General features: G+C 36.4%; 1 long non-coding RNA gene across 1 annotated transcript; it reads left to right on the top strand.

Moving 5' to 3' along the window:
- The first annotated feature begins 16985 nt into the window (after positions 1–16985).
- On the top strand, positions 16986–20034 carry LOC106724982. The gene is made up of 2 exons (XR_001360805.1): positions 16986–17368; positions 19879–20034. It is a non-coding gene; the product is annotated as an uncharacterized LOC106724982 (long non-coding RNA).
- Positions 20035–20738: the final 704 nt, after the last annotated feature.

The raw sequence follows: 20738 nt of genomic DNA, 5'->3' as shown, positions 1-20738 counted from the left end.
TACACACACACACACACACACACACACACACACACGGCGCCTGCTCTGAGCCTCCAAGGCGTGGCTGGGGGCAGGCCCCCAGCGGACACACACACACACACACACACACACACCTCCTGCTCCAAGCCTCCGTGGCCAGACTGTGGCTTAAGCCCACTCCCCATGGGGAGCAGACCTAAGCTGTCAGTAGGACATCCCCTGAGGGCTCCCAGACTGTGAGAGGGGGCAGGCTGGGCTGAGGGACCCCCATCCCCCAGTGCACGAATTTTGTGCACCAGACCTCTAGTAGTTTAATAAATATTTTACCATTATATAAATATATTAAATATTAAACTCCTACTGAGAAAGACTTGTAATAGCTTCTAAAGTAAATTATAGTAAGATTTATTAAGGGGCCGAAAATGCTCCCAATATTGTAAAGAAGTGTAAAGGTCCTGGAACTTGTTTACATTATGTAAAATTCGATCCAGCCTAACCATGGGACCAAGTATTTTGATTGCAGTTTGTGAGATTTGCAAATTTCAGTTGGGCAAAAAGGGTTACTGATGTCCTAAGTTTGTAAGGACATTATGAGTAAAGACACTAGACAGGAATTAGGCTGGGAGATGGGGTAGGATGGGAGGGTTATGGATAACTTTGGGATATGGACACTGAGTAGATTTCTTGAGGAGTGGAAAATGTCTCAAGGTAGGTAGTGGTGGTGGAGAGATAACTTTAAATCCCAGCCAGAAGAGTTTAGATTGTGGGTAGGTAGATATTTGGAAATCTTTGTTTATTCTTAAAAATGAACATATAGAAGGGACCTTGTCTCTTCTAGTCTTTAAATGTTATTACTTTGATTCTTAGAGCTTCTGCAGCCATCTTATCACCCTGTGAGGATTGTAAATTCCATTCCATATCCTTGAATTTAATTTCTCCTAGGTACTCTGCTTAGATCAGGTCCTATTGGCAGTTTTAATATGATTGTATGTTTTAGTGAGTCTTAACCTTTGCTATGTTCTAATGTGGTCATAATATTTTAGGATCTTACAGTTAGAAGAGTCCTTGGAGGTAGTCTGCACTATCTTCCTAACCAGCACAGGAACCATACTCTTAGTTTTTGAAGTGATTGTTCTATTTCTGCTGGAATGCATGAACTATTTTTAAAGACAGCTCTTCCCATTGGTAGATTTCATTTCTTCGGTTAAAAGCTGCCTTTCTGAGCTTTATGTCAGATCCATTTTCAGGATTCCAGCCCATTAGAAGCACAGTTATGATGCCCTTTTCTAAGCTTTCTTTTCTCAGTCTAAATATTTTACTTTCTCTTACTTTATATTTCAAGGTTCCCCACATTATTCTTCCCTTTTTTTAAAAATATATTTTATTGATTTTTTACAGAGAGGAAGGGAGAGGGATAGAGAGTTAGAAACATCGATGAGAGAGAAATATATATCAGCTGCCTCCTGCACACCCCCTACTGGGGATGTGCCTGCAACCAAGGTATATGTCCTTGACCAGAATCGAACCTGGGACCCTTCAGTCCACAGGCTGATGCTCTATCTGCTGAGCCAAACCAGTTAGGGCTTCCCTATCTTTTGTTTACTCTACATCTTAAGACCCAGAATTGAACATAATAATATCCTTTAAAAAACTCAATTATGTTGTTTTTAGCAGCAGGCAACAGAAAACCACTTCTTACCTGGCTTAAACAATACGGAATTTACTGTTTTCCATTTAGAGCTGGACATTTTCTTCATATTTGAGTATTTCAGAAATTGATTCATTTTGAATATTTAAATGAATAGCATATCAATTTAGTTGATAGTATTGCCCTCCCTTGATGATGATTCATAAAATAATGAGGTGTTCTACCATTGGTATGTTTTGTATTTGATGAAACATGACATTTTATTTTTTAAAAAAATATATTTTTTTATTGATTTCAGAGAGAAGAAGGGAGAGGGAGAGAGATGGAAATATCAATGATGAGAGAAAATTATTGGTCACCTGCCTCCCGCACACCCCGCACCAAGGATTGAGCCCGAAACTCGGGAATGTGTCCTGACCGGGAATCGAACCTTGACCTCCTGGTTCATAGGTCGATGCTCAACCACTGAGCCACGCTCCCGGACAACACATTATTTAAAATATCAGGAGGTCTCATGGATAGAGTGGATCCACGATTAGCAGTCTCTTTTTTTGGCTTTGATTATATCAATACCCAGCCTGGCAGATAGGCTTGCCCTCACAGGGTTACAAGATGGCTACATGAGCTCTGAGCATTGCATCATTAATCAACAATATGTTAAGGCCAGGAGATAGAAAGTTATCCCCTTCTTTCTGTTCATTTTTAAGAATAAAAATTTTCCAAAGCGCCCCTCGTGGTCAGAATTGTCACAAACCCATTCCTCAACCAGTCATTGACAAGAGATAAGTGGTTCTCGATCAGTGGTTCTCAAACTTATTGAACCAGAATGACCTGGAGAACTTCTTAAAACACAGGTTGCTGGGATCCACTCCCAGTTTTAGTATCTTTTTGTTTTTCCAATGTGGACTGAGAATTTACCTTTCTCACAAGTTTCTGGGTGATGCTGATGCTGTTGGTCTAGGGAATGGAGAGGTAGGCCTGGTCTCCCTTAAAGTGTATGGCCAACTGATATCCATATAAAATCAAAGCAAGAAGTGAGGTAGGCAGTTGTCTATTTCGGTCACAGACTACATCAGTGATATTCCTAGTTGGTGTAACACACTAAAGTTGTGGTCATTACTGTGGGTTTATACAGTATATATTATTAGCAGTAAACTAAGTTTCAGGAATGATTTACTTAAATCATGTAGAGAAGCTTAAGTAGATTCAAAATAAAGTTTGTTACTCTCTGATATGCTTTCTTGAGAAGGAGAGAAAAGGGTGACTATTTGTGACAGCACGAAGAGTGTACCCCTTTGGTAGTAAATAGTGTATATTAATAATAGCTGATGTATATTAACTCATTTAAACATCGAGGTGAATTCATCACATAGGTACTGGTAATATCCACATTTCACAAAGGAGGCAACTTAGGCCCAAAGAGGTTAAGTAATTTTCCCAGTGTCATACAGCTAGTAAATGTTTTAGCCATATGTTCTACTGAATTCTGTCAGATGGGTCCTCTGTTGCAGAAAGGGTAAGATGGAGAGGTTTACTGTATATTTTTGGCTTACGCCAGTACAGTGGGATTAGTGTTCTGATAATACTACCTCCCTCTCTCCTTCCCTTCCTCCCTAGCTTCCTCTCTTCTTTCCTTCTCTGGTTCATTTCTCCCTGTATTTGTGTAATAGATAAATTTGGACTTATGTAGAACTTACATTAAGTTAGCAATGTCTGCCAGCTTTTTGCCTTCTATGGAATTTATAAACCTGTTTCCTTAGTCTTTTTGTTGCACATACTTGGGGAGAGAAAATTGTGTAGATCAGATTGTGCAGAGACCTATGGTTAAATACTTATTTTTGTTGTTGAATGTTATATGTGGAGGCTAATTATCTTTGTAAGGGAAATTGTGTTGGTCAGAGCCTTTATGGCCAATAATGAACCAAATACAAAAGTTTTTAGTTGCTTCAGAACTGTTGAGAAAGCTAAAAAAAAACACCTCTAGGCCAACCTTCTAGACATGACTCCCAAAAGCCGACTGAAAAACCAGACTGCCTCACTTCTTGACATGCCCAGCTTAGCACTCTAAGCTGTAGCCATTGTGAACAACTGGCCATGTTCTCTCACTTGTAGGTCTTTGTGTAAGCTGTTCCTTTTGCAATCCTCTTTTCTTGGCTAACGCTTCTTATCCTTCAGGTCTCATTCTAAATTTTACCTAAAAATTTTTACTCATCCTTCCATCTTAATCTCTTTCAGACTATTCAGATGCTCCTGCTTTCTGCTCCCGTTGCACACTGTATCCCCCTATCGTGGTATTTAACCATTTATTATTGCTCATTGGTCTCTCTTTTCCCCACTCATTGTGTCCTAGCGTCTAGCGCAACATGATACTTGAATATAGGAAGTTAAGTGATTTAGATTTTAAAAGCCACTGATTGCACATTTGAAGCTTCATTATCAAGAAATAGATGCCAATTACTAACTTTTAAGTTGTAATTTATAATTTTCATAATTGTAATTGACTTGAGATATTTTTGCTTTGGTTTGAGTGTAATACCTTTTGTAGTCTGTCTAATGTAACTTAATGGAGAAGGGACAACTGATCTGTTTGCTAATAATTTTATGAAGTTAGGAACTGGAAATCTCAGAAGTTTGTAATACAGATAGACTCTTTAAAAAAACACTTGTCTTTGAATAATTTTAGGTTTACAGAAAAACTGTAAAGACAGAACAGAGATTCTGTGTCCTCCTCACCTGGTTTCCCTTATTGTCAGTGTCTTCTATTGTGATGGTTTATTTGTCCAAAGTGAGAAACCAATTTTGGTATTGCTACATTACTATTAACTTAACTCCAGATTTCATTTGGACTTTACCAGTTCTTCTATTTGTGTCTTCTTTCTGTTCCAGGACCCAGTCCAGGGCACCGAATTGCATTTTGTTGTCACATCTCCTTAGTCTCCTTATCTTAGTGACAGTCTTGTTTTTCATGACCCTGACAGTTTTAGGCATCTTGTAGAATGTCCCTCAGTTTGGGTTGGTTTGATCATCTTTTCAGGATTAGACTGAGGTTGTAAAATTTTGGAAAGTATACCTACAGGGGTACAGTGCACTTGTTGTCATTTATATCAAATGGCTTATGTCACTCATATCAAGGGGTGCATTATACTTACATGACATCATTGCTTAACCTTTATCACTTGATTAAACTGATGTTTGCCAGGTTTCTTCACTGTAAAGTTCTTTTTCCCACTCTCTTCTTTGAAACCAAGTCACTAAATAGCTCACCCTCAAGGACTAGGGTGGGAGGGGGATATAGTGGGTGGAGACTTAAACTCCACCTCCTGGAGAGGGTGGTATCTCCTTGTTATTTAGAATTCTCTAAGCAAGATTTGTTTCTTCTCTCCTCTAAAATAAATATTTAGATTTATCACTGTGAAGTCACTTTGTGAATATATGACATATCTCATTTAAAAATGAATCAGCTAGTTCTACACTTGGTAAATACTTGCTGGACATTTTCCCTCTTAGATCTATTAAACTATAGGCCACTAAGAGGACTCATTTTTTTGGTGACCTCTTTTCTTTCTTTTTTTAAAATCAGGCTTCAGTGTTATTTGTCTGTTCCTAATCTGATAGATACTATTTATAAAGGAATAGAACCTTTTATGAGGGAATAAAGCATTAAAATGTAGCACATGTTTGAACATAGATTTGACCCTATGCTTAACAAAAGGAGATTTTGGTCACAGTTATAATGCCCTTTGGGCATGGTATTAATTGACTTTGGAAATTAATTTAAAATGAAACTTCATTAGACAGCCATTACTCTTGCATTTTTATTTTTTCTGCTCTAAATCCTTAGTGAAAGCATATGCTCTTTAGTAAAAAACTGTATACTGAAGTTTTATTGTTGAAATATTGCCTAGTATTATAATGATAAATAACTTCCATTTTAAAGAAGCATTCTTTTCTTTTGTGATGGATTTTTGAAAAGATATATTACTTAAATTGCAAAATTTGTACTAATAATTGACTTTGAAACCTTTGAAGTCAGTATATTTTATGCTTTCGGATTCATTTACTCAGCAAATATGTGCTGAGCACTGTGAATGTATAGCAGTGGATAAGAAAGACTTGGATCCTGTTCTCAAGCTAGTGCAGACAAATTGAACAAGAGTGGTTAATGCTGCAAAAGGTGGAGTGCATATGGGAGCTTACCTTGTTTGTGGGAAGGCATCAAAAAGATCTGTTTAGTAATGTGAAATCTGCAACCTGAGGGATGAACTGAATCTGAGAGAAGAGTGGGGGAAGGATGGATGAGGCAGGGGGAACAGTTATGAAGGAAGGAGTGTGCCTGGGGAGTGTGGGGTTCTGTACAAGCAGACCCAGAGGACTGAAGTGTGCATATGCATGGGGAGAGCAGGACAGTGGTGAGTAGGGCCACATGATGAGGGTCTTTGTAAGGCTTTTGACTTTATCCGAAAGGCTCTCCAGAAAGCCACTGATGGTAGAAGATCAGATTTGCATTTTGAGTACAATCACTGCAGTGGAGTGGAGTGGGGAAATAGATTGATGGAAGGTTTGATCTAGTGTGGGAGGCCAGTTAGCCTTCTGTAGTAGTCTCTGCAAGGGATGACAGTCGGTGCTTTGTGAGTATTTGGTGTTAAGCTCTACCTTCTGAGAGACCACTGAAATAAGTGAAAATTGCATATGTGTATGAAAACAAACAACATATGTCTCCTTTAAGAAGTATAAAGGTTTGCCCGACCGATGTGGCTCAGTGTTTGAGCATTAACCCTTGAACCAAGAGGTTGCGGTTTGATTCCCCATCAGGGTACAAGCCCAGGTTGCAGGGTCCATTCCTAGTAGGGGGCATGCAGGAGGCAGCTGATCAATGATTCTCTCTCATCATTAATGTTTCTATCTCTCTCCTCCTCTCCTTTCCACTCTCTGAAATCAATAAACATATTTATAAAAACAGAAATGTGAAGGTTTATAGTGTATATATAGTTCTCGAATGTCATTTAAGGATCCTGAATTTCATTAAGAATCCATATCCTAAAGATACACAACTATTGTGAAATCTTCATTAATTTTTTTCTTTTTTGGGGGGTGGTTCCCCTTGTTTATTTTATAAAATGAAACTAATAACTTGTAATAAATGTGCATTTAAATTCCAGTTCCTGGTAGCCATTTGCACCCCCTCTCTTGTGTGCTTGTATTTAAAGCCAGTTATATTCATTTGTTTGTATTATATCCTTCAGTTTAGTATTTCCCTTCACTGTAACATTAGATGTCAAATGAATTTCTTTTTCTCATTTTCCTCACAGAGGTTTTTTATCTTAAAAATGTGTAAATTTACTTCTGACCCTTCTTTTTAACTTAACTCTTTTTAGTCTGACTTGAGCAGATTTTTGTCCTTGGGGTATTTATTTTTGGCTTTTCCAATTGAAAGATGTTTTCTTTGCATTATCACTTTACAGGTGGATAACGTGTAAGTGACAGAAACTAATAAAAAGTCTACCAAGAGTATATATAGGAAGGGGAAAAAAACAATGTAGAAAGTAGAAGTTAAAGATTATGCCATTAACAGTAAGACAGAGGTTTGAATAAGAGATTTAGTTTAGAGGAATTACTTCAGACTAGAATAGAGTTGCTTATACAGTAGCTCTGGCTAGTAGATTATTTGATTGTATTAGATCAGTGCTTTTCAAAGTGTGGTCCTGGCACATAGCATTTTGTTAGAAATGCAAATTCTTGGGCCCCACCCCAGACCTACTGAACCTGAATCTCTGTGGGTGGGGCCCAGCAATGCTGAAGTTTAAGATCCACTGTATTAGAGCTTAGAATGTAGAGAAAACATGGCTCTTTGGGTCAACAGTGCTAGGGAATAGCGACTTCTCTTTTGTTGGTCGTGATCCATGTCCATAGCTATAATTCCAATGGGGGGAAAATTCCAAGGATTTGACATTGTAATTGAATTGAGATTTATGTGTTCTGGTTCCACTCAGTGAGCATCTTGCGTTTTCTATAGCTTTACAAATCTCAGCCTTTCTCTGTGTTTGTTACACAGACAGTACAACTATATACTCTCTTTCTGTTTCTTGTAGGCTCTTAATCCAGATTATGTCTCTTTAGATTTCTATGTGGAAATGTGAGTGTGGATTCAGGAATTGAAATTTACTTGAAAGATGTCAGATACAAGGAAAAGATTCATAATTAAAATAAAAGGCATGATATAAAACATTGAATTTTTCTTTTACATTTATGCTATGGAAAGGAAAAGTCCTTAGAAACATTGTTAAATCTCATGATCTCAGTAAGAGCTAATATAAAATTTATATTAGTTTAGCAGTATAAAATTGAAAAGGTAAACAAGGATATATAGTAAAAAGTCTTTCATCTTTGTCCTTTAGCCACTGATTCTCTTCCTCTCAAAGTAGCCAATGTTGTTTGCCTGTCCTTTTATATATGTATGTACACAAACATACACACACTATTTGTGTGTGTGTGTGTGTGTGTATATAAACATACATATATTTACTTTTTGCCATAAATAGTAACATACTATACCTTTTATGGACAAATACATTTTTTTAAACTTTTTTAAAATATATATTTTATTGATTTTTTACAAAGAAGAAGGGAGAGGGATAGAGAGTTAGAAACATCAATGAGAGAGAAACATTTATCAGCCACCTCCTGCACACCTTCTATTGGGGATGTGCCAGCAACCAAGGTACATGCCCTTCACCGGAATCGAACCTGGGACCTTTCAGTCCACAGGCCGACGCTCTATCCACTGAGGCAAACCAGTTAGGGCTGGACAAATACACTTTTTGAAATCTTTTGCTATCATTGCTATTAGTAATATTATATGTGTATATGTGTGCCGCGCCTGCATACACATATGCACACACATCTAAGCTTCACACGTTAGTATATATGTAGAATAAATTTCTAGAAGTTCACTGGTTGTGTAAAAAATTACGTGAATGTGTAATTTTGATATATTGTCAAAATGCCTTTCATAATGGCTGTATTAATTTGAATTACCACCAGCAATGTAAGAAGGTGCTTATTTCTCCACACCTTCACCAACAAAAAGTTTTGAATTTTTGCCAGTCTGGTTGGTGAAAAATAATTTCTCAGTATTTTTTTTTATGAGGATATTTTTCCATTAATTCTTTTTTTTAGAGAGAGTAGAAGGAAAGGTGGGGGGAAAGAGAGAGAGAGAGAGAGAGAGAGAGAGAGAGAGAGAGAGAGAGAAAACATCGATGGAGAAAGACACATTGATTGGTTGCCTTCCCTATCCCTCGCAACCGGGGCTGGGGATTGAATTTGCAACCCAGGTATGTGCCCTTGATTCAGGAATCGAACCCACGACCCCTTTGGTCTGCGGGTCGATGCTCTAATCCTGAGCCAAACCGGCCAGGGCTGAGAGTGAACAGTTTAACAGCACCACCCTCCTCCAATAAATAAAATGAAACCAGCCACTAAGTAGTTTTACTTTACCTTAAATGCTAAATGCTAGTCTAGTTATAGAACTGAAAAGGACTTGTCTTTCTAGAAGTATATATTTTGAATATATAATGAGATGTTTTTTTCTGTGGCTTTGAGTAATTAATTTTACTTTATTATCACGATTTTTTTTTTTTTTTTTAAGAAATGTAGTCAGGTATTTCCCACACAATGTGGAACTAAGAATTTAGATTTGACATTTGAGCTTTGTAACTTGAGTATTCCTTTTTCTTACCTCCTGTTATATATCAAATAGATGAGATTTTTAACAGTGAAGATTGAAGGCTTTGGCTGAGTTGGTTAGAACATCGTCCCAATATGCCAAGGTTGTGGGTTCCTTCTCTGGTCAAGGCATATATAGGAAGCAAAAATAAAATAAAATAAAAGTGAAGATTGAATTGTTTTCTCACATTTATTGTGAACAGACAGAAAAGTGGAAGGATCATTCTTTGAGACAGTTGTTGACTTAGCTGGGTAGAAAATATTCATTTTTGTCCTGTTTCCCTGTCTACTTTTTCACCTTTATTTAAAGAATTAGACACAAATGCAAGATCCAAAAATAGTAGACTTAGGATGAATTAAAATTCAGGTAGAATTAAGCTATTATAGTTTATATAGCATTTGATACTAAATGTATGTAATCTTTAAAAAAATTTAAATTGATTTAAGAGAGAGAGGGAGGGAAAGAGAGAAAACACATATTTGTTTGTTCCACTTATACATTCATTGGTTGATTCTTGTATATGCCTGACGGGGGATTGAATCTGAAACCTTGGCCATAGCCTCTTAACGTTCTAACCAACTAAGCTACCTGGCTAGGACCAATGTATGTAATCTTTTTAAAAATGGTATTTTATAATTGTCCATGCCCCATGAATATTCTCATTCAATTTTAGTCAGTTAGTGACTCTTAAATGAAATGGTTTGAGCATCTAGTAGTCTACCTGTGGAAGTAGAAAGCAGATTTATACCTTTGATAACATTTAAAACCAAGGATGAACCACTCAAGAAATATTTGATGATAAGATCTTTTTGAAAGTCCCATCAGTGGAACAGTGCAAAAAAATTACTTAAATATCTGATTTTACCAATATGACTGCCGTACCACTCAAGAAATATTTGATGATAAGATCTTTTTGAAAATCCCATCAGTGGAACAGTGTGAAAAATTACTTAAATATCTGATGTTACCAACATGACTGCCGTGATAAACTTCAGTTTTTAATGCCAGGAGTCTTTTTTACAAAAAGAAGGTAGTCCCATCTCCCCTAATAATCTGTCTTACTAAATTGGGAAAATCACTTGGCAAATGAAAAGGAAGTATTCTTTGAAGGTAGCAATTTATCTTATCCTCACTTTTGAAATGTTGTATCTGTTTTAGAGTACATGGTACAATAGGAAATATTCATCAGGGTGATTGTCTTTAAGAAAAGGTTAGTGTGTAGTGTGCTCTGTTGTGGGATGGGGAAATGTGCAATACACAAACGCTTGCTTTCAATATGGTGAGCATGAAGTTTCTGTGCATAGAATGATTTAATTGAAGTTAGAAGAGCCCTCAGTGATCATCTAATTTAGCCCATCCTCCTAATTTTATAGCCACAGAAACTTAGACTCGGAGCATTTAAATAGCCGATGCAGGGCTCAGAGCTAGTTAGTGTGACAAAGCTGGCACTGGAGCTGCAGCTGCTCACTTGTGGGTGATCCTCACTGTCCAGTGCTTGTGGAGTAACATGAAGTCCCTTGAAAAATTTACCTATGTGCAAATTCACTGATTACTGCACGACTACCTCATAAATCAAAGCAGTGCTGGAAAGACTAGAAATTTTAGGTAATAGCAATCTTTTTGTTGAACCACTTGATGTGTTCACTGGAGACTGAACTCTTAAAAGATACCTGCATTGTGGCTTTGACTCCATTCCACAGTAATTTTGTCCTATAGTCTTCTTTGCTCTGTTCATTTCCAATTAGTTAAAAATACCATTTTTATATTCTTTTGAATTCAAAAAGGGTGTTTCACATTTCCAAGTAAATAGCTGTCTTTGACTAATCTTTTGTTAATTTTCAATTAATTCTTAGTTCCCTTGCAGTTTGGCTAGCTGATTTGGCTTGTGTTGATTTTTCTTTGGAATATGTTAAGATTTTTTTCATTGCCTTAATACATAATGTTTGTGAATATGCAAATGTATATTTGGAAAGAAGGTGAATTCTTACTGGGTACAAATATATATAATGTAGTTTATGGATCGTTCAAATCCTTTATATCCTTGCTTATTTTTTACCTGCTTGATATATTGATTTCTGAGAAAGGTTTTGCTATGGTCTGAATGTGTGTGTCCCCACCAAATTCATATGTTGAAACCTAACCCCTAAGGTGATAGATTAGGAGGAGGTGTCTTTGAGAGATGATTAGAGGTCAGAGCAGGAAGCTCCATTTCTTTGCCTAACAGGATTAAAAAAAACAAAACAAACCATGGTTAACCCTGAGCAATTAGCCAATAGGTGAAAATGGATCTTTGACCTTTTATGTCCCTCTTTATGCTACATATTTCAGATATAATTTGTAGGGTTCTTGTTTTCAGGTAGCCATATTGATCTTTCTTGGGTAGTGATAGACTCCAGATCTCCTTTATTATACTCCTTCACTAAAAAGTATCAATTCTGTATGTTTCCTGCCTGTCAAGCTCCTGTCTATTCCGTGGTGATTAATTTCATATTCATCTCTGGAATTGTGTTCACAGATGTTTATATGCCCTCCCCTGCTCTCCCCCACCTTTATTTAAAAAACAAATTTGGGAATGCCTGAAGACAGATTTTGGCCCTGTCAGTTGTACCATGGTTAGCAGTGGCCTCTGTGAGTACCTACTGTATTTAGAGGTGAGGGGTACACTTTTGCCTTTCCCCTGCTTTTGCTGCTTGGAGTGTTAGTACTTGTCATGCCTCTGGTCTTAGACTCAATATGCAGGGCCAGCCTCATGGGCAGGCAGCTTGTGTAGTTGCACAGGGCCCCACACTTGATTTAATGTTTTCTCATTGCCATCTTGATATTCTTTTTTTTTAAATATATTTTATTGATTTTTTACAGAGGGAGGGGGATAGAGAGCTAGAAACATCGATGAGAGAGAAACATTGATCAGCTGCCTCCTGCACACCTCCCACAGGGGATGTGCCCGCAACCAAGGCACATGCGCTTGACTGGAATCGGACCTGGGACCTGGGACCTTTCAGTCCGCAGGCCAACGCTCTATCCACTGAGACAAACTGGTTAGGGCACCATCTTGATATTCTTAATTTTTTTACAAGGGCCCTGCATTTTCATTATGTACTAACTAGGCCCTGGAAATTATGTAGCCGTCCCATTAATAAGCTTTTTTATTCGTTGCCTTCTTTCTCTCCTCCATTTGCTTCTAGTTTTCCCTAGGGCCGTGGTCGGCAAACTGCAGCTCGCGAGCCACATGCGGCTCTTTGGCCCCTTGAGTGTGGCTCTTCCTAAGCCTTAGGAGTACCCTAATTAAGTTAATAACAATGTACCTACCTATATAGTTTAAGTTTAAAGAATTTGGCTCTCAAAAGAAATTTCAATTGTTGTACTGTTGATATTTGGCTCTGTTGACTGATGAGTTTGCCGACCACTGCCCTAGGGGCTTTTTGTGCTGCCTCATAGCTCGCTATCTTCTGCTCACCCCACTTACTTTACCCACCCCTCTATCCCCTCATATATGACTACCTCCTATCAGTGGAATCGAGAGAAAACCGCAAATATGAGTTACTTAACTATCTAGCAGCTGGTGCCTGTGAAGTTTACCTGTTAAGATACTCGCAGTGTTTTAAGATTAGTCTTCCCTTGGGAGCCACAAATATCATTCCTTTGTTTACATTTTCATTTGGGTCCTGTAAGTCTTAGACTATTAATATTTTTAGCATTTAGCTAGCTACATATCTAATATTGTGTGATATAGTCTGCTTAAGCCAGTGTGATGGGAAAGAATCATTTATTTGAAACTATGGAAAGACTCATGATAGATTGTTAAGGATCTTGAATACTTGCCAATAGATCAGGACTCCCAGCTAGTCAATTGTGTTTGAAGCATTATGTAACACAATGTATGTGAAATTACTTTGTAAACTCCAAATTTTTGCCAAGTGCCATTTGTCTTAAAAATAATTGTTTATCATCTTTGTGTACTTTTGGTAAGAATGTAAACTAGTATAGCCACTATGAAAAACAGCGTGTTGGTTCATCAGAAAATGAAAAATAGAATAACTGTATGATCCAGCAATTCCACTTCTGGGTATATACCCAAAAGAATTAAAAAGCAAGCAAGGTCTTGAAGAAGTATTTGTATACCCATGCTCCTAGTAGTGTGTTATTCACAGTAGCCAAAAGGTGGAAGCAACCTAAGTGTCTATTGATGGGTAAGTGAATAAACAAAATGTGGTATATAGGTACAAATGAATATTGTTCAGCCTTAAAAAGGAAGGGCGCTTTAAAAAACAACATAAATATGGAAGACATTATGCTAAGGGAAAGAAACCAGACACAAAAGAGCAAATATTGTAGATTCCACTTATATGAGAGACCTAGAGTAGTCAAATTCATAGACACAGAAAGTAGAATGGGGGAAGGGGGGAATGGGCAATTATTGTTTAATGGTAACAGTTTCAGTTTTGCAAGATGAAAGGAATTCTAGAGCTGAATGGTAGTTGTAGCACAACAATGTAATATACTTAATACCACTGAACTGTACATTTTTAAAAAATGATTAAGGTGGTAAAAAAAAAGGTTCTTAGTTGTATATTTTACCTCAGGAAAAAATAAGGAAAATAATAATCCTCATCATGTTGGGGAGAGACAAGTGGGTGAAGATATAAGTGAAACAAAAATGGCAGAATGTTGATAGTTGCTGAAACTGAGTCAGAGTACATGAGGGTTCATTGGACTAGTCTGTTTTGTATACATTTGAAATTTTCCATAATAAAAAGTTTTTGAAAATGATTATTTGTTATTCAGTTTAGAAGTCTATATTTGTTCCCATCGTGAGCAGAGTGCCCACCCAGTTATGACATGTTTTAATTATAAACCTGATCATCTTTAGACAGCAGTCTCTTTCTGTTAGCAGGACTGATACATCAAAAGCCTAGAATATCCAAATCCGCTAAGAAAATTAGACGCTGGAAAGCACAAACATTCTGATGTGTATACACATGAAACTTCAAAATGTACAAAATCTAGTCTTTAAGCCATTTAAAAATGGAGGATGAAGCAAATTAGAATTTTTAAAAAATCAGTATCTTTCAATTTTATAGAGTTCTTTCTCTTGGTTATAGAATACATATCATATGGGGATTTTGTACAACATTGACGAAAGTACACTTTAATTTGTATAGAAAATATCTAATTAAGTTTAATTATATGATGGGTTGATTCTGAGCAAAACTCAGACCATCCTGTAGTCATAAAAGAACTGAAATATCTACAGCTCATGTTAGAGGATGTATATTTGTTTTTATTTTATTTTTTGGACTTTTTTTATTGAAGTATAGTTAAAAAGTATATTGTAGTATACTTTTTAAAATAAACAAATACTACATTCCTTTCTAAGTCTGTATCAATAATTCTAAAGGAATATGGGCAGAGGCCTTAAATGTTGACCTAGCAAATTGATATCTTGCCCTACTTAGCAGAATAAGGTGAAAATACGTGGTGCCATACACCTAGGTACTGTGCTAATAAGCACAAAGATGGCCAGCCCCAGGATCTGAATGTTCATAAATATTTCATCACTGAGAGAGAAAATGAGGCAAATCCATAAATTAAGGCCATTTCAAATATGCTTCTAATAGAGAATCTTATTAAATATGGTTGCATTCTTGTTCTGTTGTAATTAACTTTTTAGCAGCCTATTTTCTGCCAGGATGACTTGTCAGATGTGTAAATTTTGAACACCTATTATGTACAAAATATTAAGTAAAATACTGAGAGAAGTGGAAGGTTAAAAATCAGTGACAGCTAGTGCTTTCAAGCTCAGGATAGAAGTCATTTCAGAAGCTGAGTAATCGGTTAATGAGAATTGAGAAGATTCAGTGTAGTATTAGGAGTACACAGCTGGCCTTAAGACCTATAAATTTCTCAGTGAAAGCACTTTGTAACATTTGTCTAGATTAAATTTAGTTGGACTTAACGTGAAAAATTGTGGAAGGTAAGCTAACTGAGAAATGTATTTATTACTTTTGATTTAAGATGAACACAGAGCTTACATTGAATCAGATGTCTATATACATTTTTGTGTAATATACCATATTCCCACAAAAGTAAAGAATCTAATTGGTATACTTAGCACCAGGGGAGAAATGTAAAACATTAATCAATGGTATTGACTCTACTGATAATGTATTCTATTTAATTTAATGGATGTATATGAATGGTATAAAAATTCATAAATATTTGTCTTCATTACATTATAGTTAGGGGCCAGTTCTTTAAGTATAACTTGCAGCAGACTTTCTGAATTTTAAATTATGGCTTCAGTTGAATTAAGTACTTTTACATTAAGTGATTTTTTTGAAGGTGCTTGGCTGATTTAACCTTACAAAATAGTCTGAGATTTATATTTGGGATTGAAACTATCAGTGCTCCCCAAATGAAGAAGAATTAATTATTAGGATTAATACAGGATTTTGAAAACATAAGTTTCACACTAAAGAGACCAAATGATGCCTGGAGGTCACACCCTCTTCCTGTCGGGGCGATACAGAAATAAAACTTATATTCTGTTTCTTTAGCATGAAAGACCAAACTTGAGACCAAAATATGGAAATAGAGACTAGGACTCACTCCACTTGTGAGGTTCAGAAACACATCTTTCATATTTGGCATTTGACTTGCAGAGCTTAGAAACATTAAATATTTGTTGAATGAGTGAATACCTTACTTCGATTGTAGAAACGGATTAGTTTGTCCTGTACTACTACCATTGCTGTTGGAACTAGGAGTTCCAAACAGTCAAAAATATATTTCTCAGGGCCAGACCATTGTTCTGGTTCAATATTACACTTTCTGTTAGCGGTGAAACGGCACCAGGTCACCAGGTGGTGTCAGACTGGACCTTGATTAGCAACCTCGGTACTTGAGTTCTGGCTAAGAAATAATTCAGAGCCAAGATTCAAACTATAAGAGAAAGTTTATTTAGAAAGTTACAGAGGTAGAAAAAGTGAGCTGCAGAAGAAATGAGCTCAAGAAACAAATTACAGAGGCAAACGAGTTTAGGAGAGAGAGGCAAGGAAAATGAACCTTGGGGAAGAGATTAGGGAAAGCATGAGAGAGAGAGGGGGCGGGGAGGGGGAGAGAGAATGAGAGAGAGAACGAATATGTGCCTTCAAATATTCATCAGCCATCAGTTTTTCAGGTGTGTCCCTTCAGAGTTGTGGTCTCCACTAATTGGCCAGTGCTAGGCCCACTTGGGAGCCTGGTGAGGCTAGTCTTTAGCCCCTTGTTCCTCTTCCAAGTGGTCTGCTGCATGACTAGCAACATGCCAGGGGAGGAAAGGTCAGGGGAGGGTCCGGCCTGCTTGACAGATATGAAAGGTCACGAATTTAAATCTCATGACCAGCCATATGCTAGGGGAGGAAAGGTCACCCTTGGGGAGAGGTCCTTGTTTTCCCAGTTTTGCCCTTTGCTGGGCACCCAGGTGACCTTCTCAGTAGTACCTGGCGCATCATCTTTGCTCTGCTCATGTCTTTCTGACTGCCTACCACATTTTTTCCTTGCCTTGATTTATATGCTTAAAGAAGAGCTAAGTTGCTGTCTAAAGTCATTAGCTTCATTAATGATATTGTTATATTTAACTCTGTAAAAAAAAAATGAACGTTCCATAGTCTCAGGAGATGAATAAAATATTACTCTAGCTTTGTAGTATCACCTTGGAATTAAATTGTTATTATACTCAGCAGCTGATGGGATGGGGAGAGCACCCTTCCATTCTAAATAGGATTGTGATGCTCTGGATAGAAATGCGTACATTTTCATCTTTCTGTGATAAAAGTGGCTTTTAATGTTTTGTATTATAGTATCATGTTGGCAATTTCATTCCATGATTATTCATTCACTCACATGTATTTTTATTTTTAGCTCTAAGCGAAAGACATGAGGCCTAAGACTGACAATGAGGTTGTTTTGAGGCCATCTGATTTCTGACTAGAAGGTGTGTGCGATCGCCTCGTCCTGAAACCACTTCAAACAGAATGGTAATGGCAAAACCTAAGAGAAAGAGAGGCCTTCATGTTTTTCCATGCCTGTTCTCCTACCCAATTCCTTCCTTTTTAAAATTAAAAAAATGTTTTAAAGTTGTGAACAAAAGGTATTAACATGCTGACAAGTCCTAACTGAACTGGTTCAAATGCATAACAAAAGGATTAATTAAATCTTTTAGAGTTGTTAAAACACACTTTTTAAAAAGTGAGCTCTACTTAGTTATTTAGCAACAAAATACTTATTACATGGAAACGCCTGAGCCATTATAAATTTGCAGACTGAAATCATTTTCCTCCTTTAAAAACAAGTAGGGTTTTCTCTTAAACGGCACTCTAGATTTCATAAGTTTTTCCAGCTAGAAAGTAAGGATTCTTGCCACAATTTTCTCTTCTTTTCATAAAGAATTTTGATGTTTTATGTATGTGTGTGTGTTTTTTTTCTTTTTAAAATGTAAAGTGCCTATTAAGAATGTTAGTTGTATCAGTTAACTTTGCTTTAATTATTATATGTATTTTAGTTCAAAATATATTTTATAGTTGAAGGGAATAGTACTTTTTTTTCATTATAATAAAACATTTTTATGGGGGGGGGTACTTGTCCTTATTAAGTTTATTCCAGTGGACCATGTACTGTTAAATATGTAGACATAGCAAGGCTTATAAGGCAATTAGTAGGCTTTAGATCTTCTGGGAATAGCATTCTATATGTAGGTTCTTTGCCCAAATTTAGATTTTATACTAACCCATTCTTACAGAATAAATGGTTCTTTATGTTATTTCATTTCCTGTTCTACATGTAGCAGTGTTAATAGCAAAAATAGTACCACAAGTTTACTTATATTTAGCCTAAATTATGCATTCGTTTAATTGACGAGAAACTAGGAAAATGAAATTGTCAACCCGTTCTAGAGGATAATACAGAGGGCAAATTCTATGGAACTGACATTTCTATATATTTTTAAAGTCATGCTTATTTTTTTCTAGGGATTTAGTTGTCACTATAGTTCTATACATGACCTTATTTCTCTACAAACAGTATTTTCTTACAAACAGTATTGCCAATGGCATTTTACAAACAGTATCTTTTCAGATGTTGAGTGATTTAACATTTATATAATGTGTTTTATTTGTGTATGTGGCTTTCTGTGATGATAGACTATTTACATGCCATGTAAATCTAGCACTGTTTACTTTGAGAACAGAATGATTTTATATCTGTGATTTCAATTTACACTTAAATAAGCCAGCTCAGCCTTGTTCTAAAGAAAAACAATGTACAATAGTTTGTTTCTTTGTTTTACCTTATGGCCTGATGTGTTTTATTCTTCTGGAAATGTGAACTCTGAATTCTTGATTTTCTATGGAAAAATTAAATAGGTTGGTTTATTTATTTTTTTAAAAAAATATATTTTATTGATTTTTTGCAGAGAGGAAGGGAGAGGGATAGAGAGTCAGAAACATCCATGAGAGAGAAACATCATTCAGCTGCCTCCTGCACACCCCCCACTGGGGATGTGCCCGCAACCAAGGCACATGCCCTTGACCGGAATCAAACCTGGGACTCTTCAGTCCACAGGCCGACGCTCTAGCCACTGAGCCAAACCGGTCAGGGGAATAGGTTGGTTTAAATAGCATGTTTTTTTGTTTGTTTTGTTAATCCTCACCCGAGGGTATTTTTCCATTGATTTTTAGAGTGGGAGAGACAGAGAGAGAAACATCCATTGGTTGCCTCAGCATGTGCTCTCCAATAAGGGCCAGGGATCGAGCCTCCAACTGAAGTACGTGCCCTTGATGAGAATCAAACCTGGGACCCTTCAGTCTGAGGGCCAACACTCTATCCACTGAGCCAAACCAGCTAGGGCTAAATGGCATGGTTTTTACATCTGTAGTAGAAGAATTCTTTGTATAGTACACTTTTGTATATTAATGTTTTTATGATTAATAATTTTTTTATTTTTTAGAAATTCTCATTTTTTATTTATCCAAACAATTTTTTTTTTCTCCAAAATAATAGTTGACCCTTTTGGAGGTTGGAAGAACTTTGAGGATTATCTTTCTTATTTAATATGCTAAAAGTTAATGTGATAGAAGGACAAAGTCTTTAGCCACTGTTAATTGGCTAAAAATATATTTTTAGAGGTATGAGTTACACAAGAATGAAATTAGTATTTTTATTTATGTACCTGAATGTCTTTTAAAAGAAGATAAAGACAGAACTAATGCCACTTTAATTTAAAGCCTGAAATTGTAAGGGTAAAAATATTTTGACCCAGTAAGTGTTAAATAGTGATGTGTATGAGTATAGTTTAATATTTATTTTCTTATAAGTAAACTGCCTTGTTTTTTAAGCAAGACTTTAATGTTAGACTTATAACTGTAAGATGAGAAAAAAACCATAAATTTTAACATGTCATTTTGAAAATTATAAAGGTAAATACTGACCTTTTCTAAGAAAGTCTTTTCCTTTTGACATTGTTTAATTTTTTTTCTTTTCTGTTTTTTAGGTTTGCAATTTTTTTTGGTGATGGCATATTCAGAATCTTGGATCCCTAAGTTGAATATGTTGGAAATGTTTTAGGAACTCTGGATATTATTGTTTTTGTATATATAATGACTTAATAGGCGAATCAGTAGGTTTAATAAAAAAGTATATAAAAGAATAGGATTATATTCTTTATTTCTAAGTTGGCATGCATGTCTCAGATTCTCCATTATCAGTCTTAGTGTCATACTCCAGGGGCAGTTCTCTTTTAAAGGTTTGGGGGGGTTTATTTTCTCAGGCAGTTGATACAATCCTCCCATGCCAATTTGGTCAGTTTCTTTTTCTTTATGTCTATCTTCAGTGTAGCTTACTTAGATCAGAGGTAATTATTGATAAGGAAGAGAAAAAAAATTCCTAAAGGTGGTAATTATACAATTTTGACCTAAAAATGGTCTCAGAATGGTCTGTGTTAGAATATGCAAATTCTACCCAAATTATACCAGATATACTGGTGGCAAAATGCTGCCAATTTTTGAATTAGATATTATATGTAGCACAGAAGTGCTAATGAAGAGGAAAAAGAGCTGTTCATTTTCACCTCCCTTTTCTCTCCCTATGGTTGGATGAATGAATTGGTAGAAAGTAAAATGGTCAGAGTAGATAGTGCGAATGAAAAGGATAAGGAGCAGCATTTTAATCTCTAAGGATTATTTCCTCTTAAAAATGGAAAGTTGGTTATATTTCAAACTCGAAACACTATTCAAAAGAATATATGCACCCCTATGTTCATTGCAGCATTATTTGCAACTAGAGGCCCGGTGCAAAAATTTTTGTGCACTCGGGGGGGAGGGGGGGTCCCTCAGCCCGGCCTGTGCCCTCTCG

This window comes from Myotis brandtii, unplaced genomic scaffold (genome assembly GCF_000412655.1).
Source record: "Myotis brandtii unplaced genomic scaffold, ASM41265v1 scaffold1282, whole genome shotgun sequence".
Classification (NCBI taxonomy): domain Eukaryota; kingdom Metazoa; phylum Chordata; class Mammalia; order Chiroptera; family Vespertilionidae; genus Myotis; species Myotis brandtii.
This window is presented reverse-complemented; position numbering and strand designations above follow the sequence as displayed.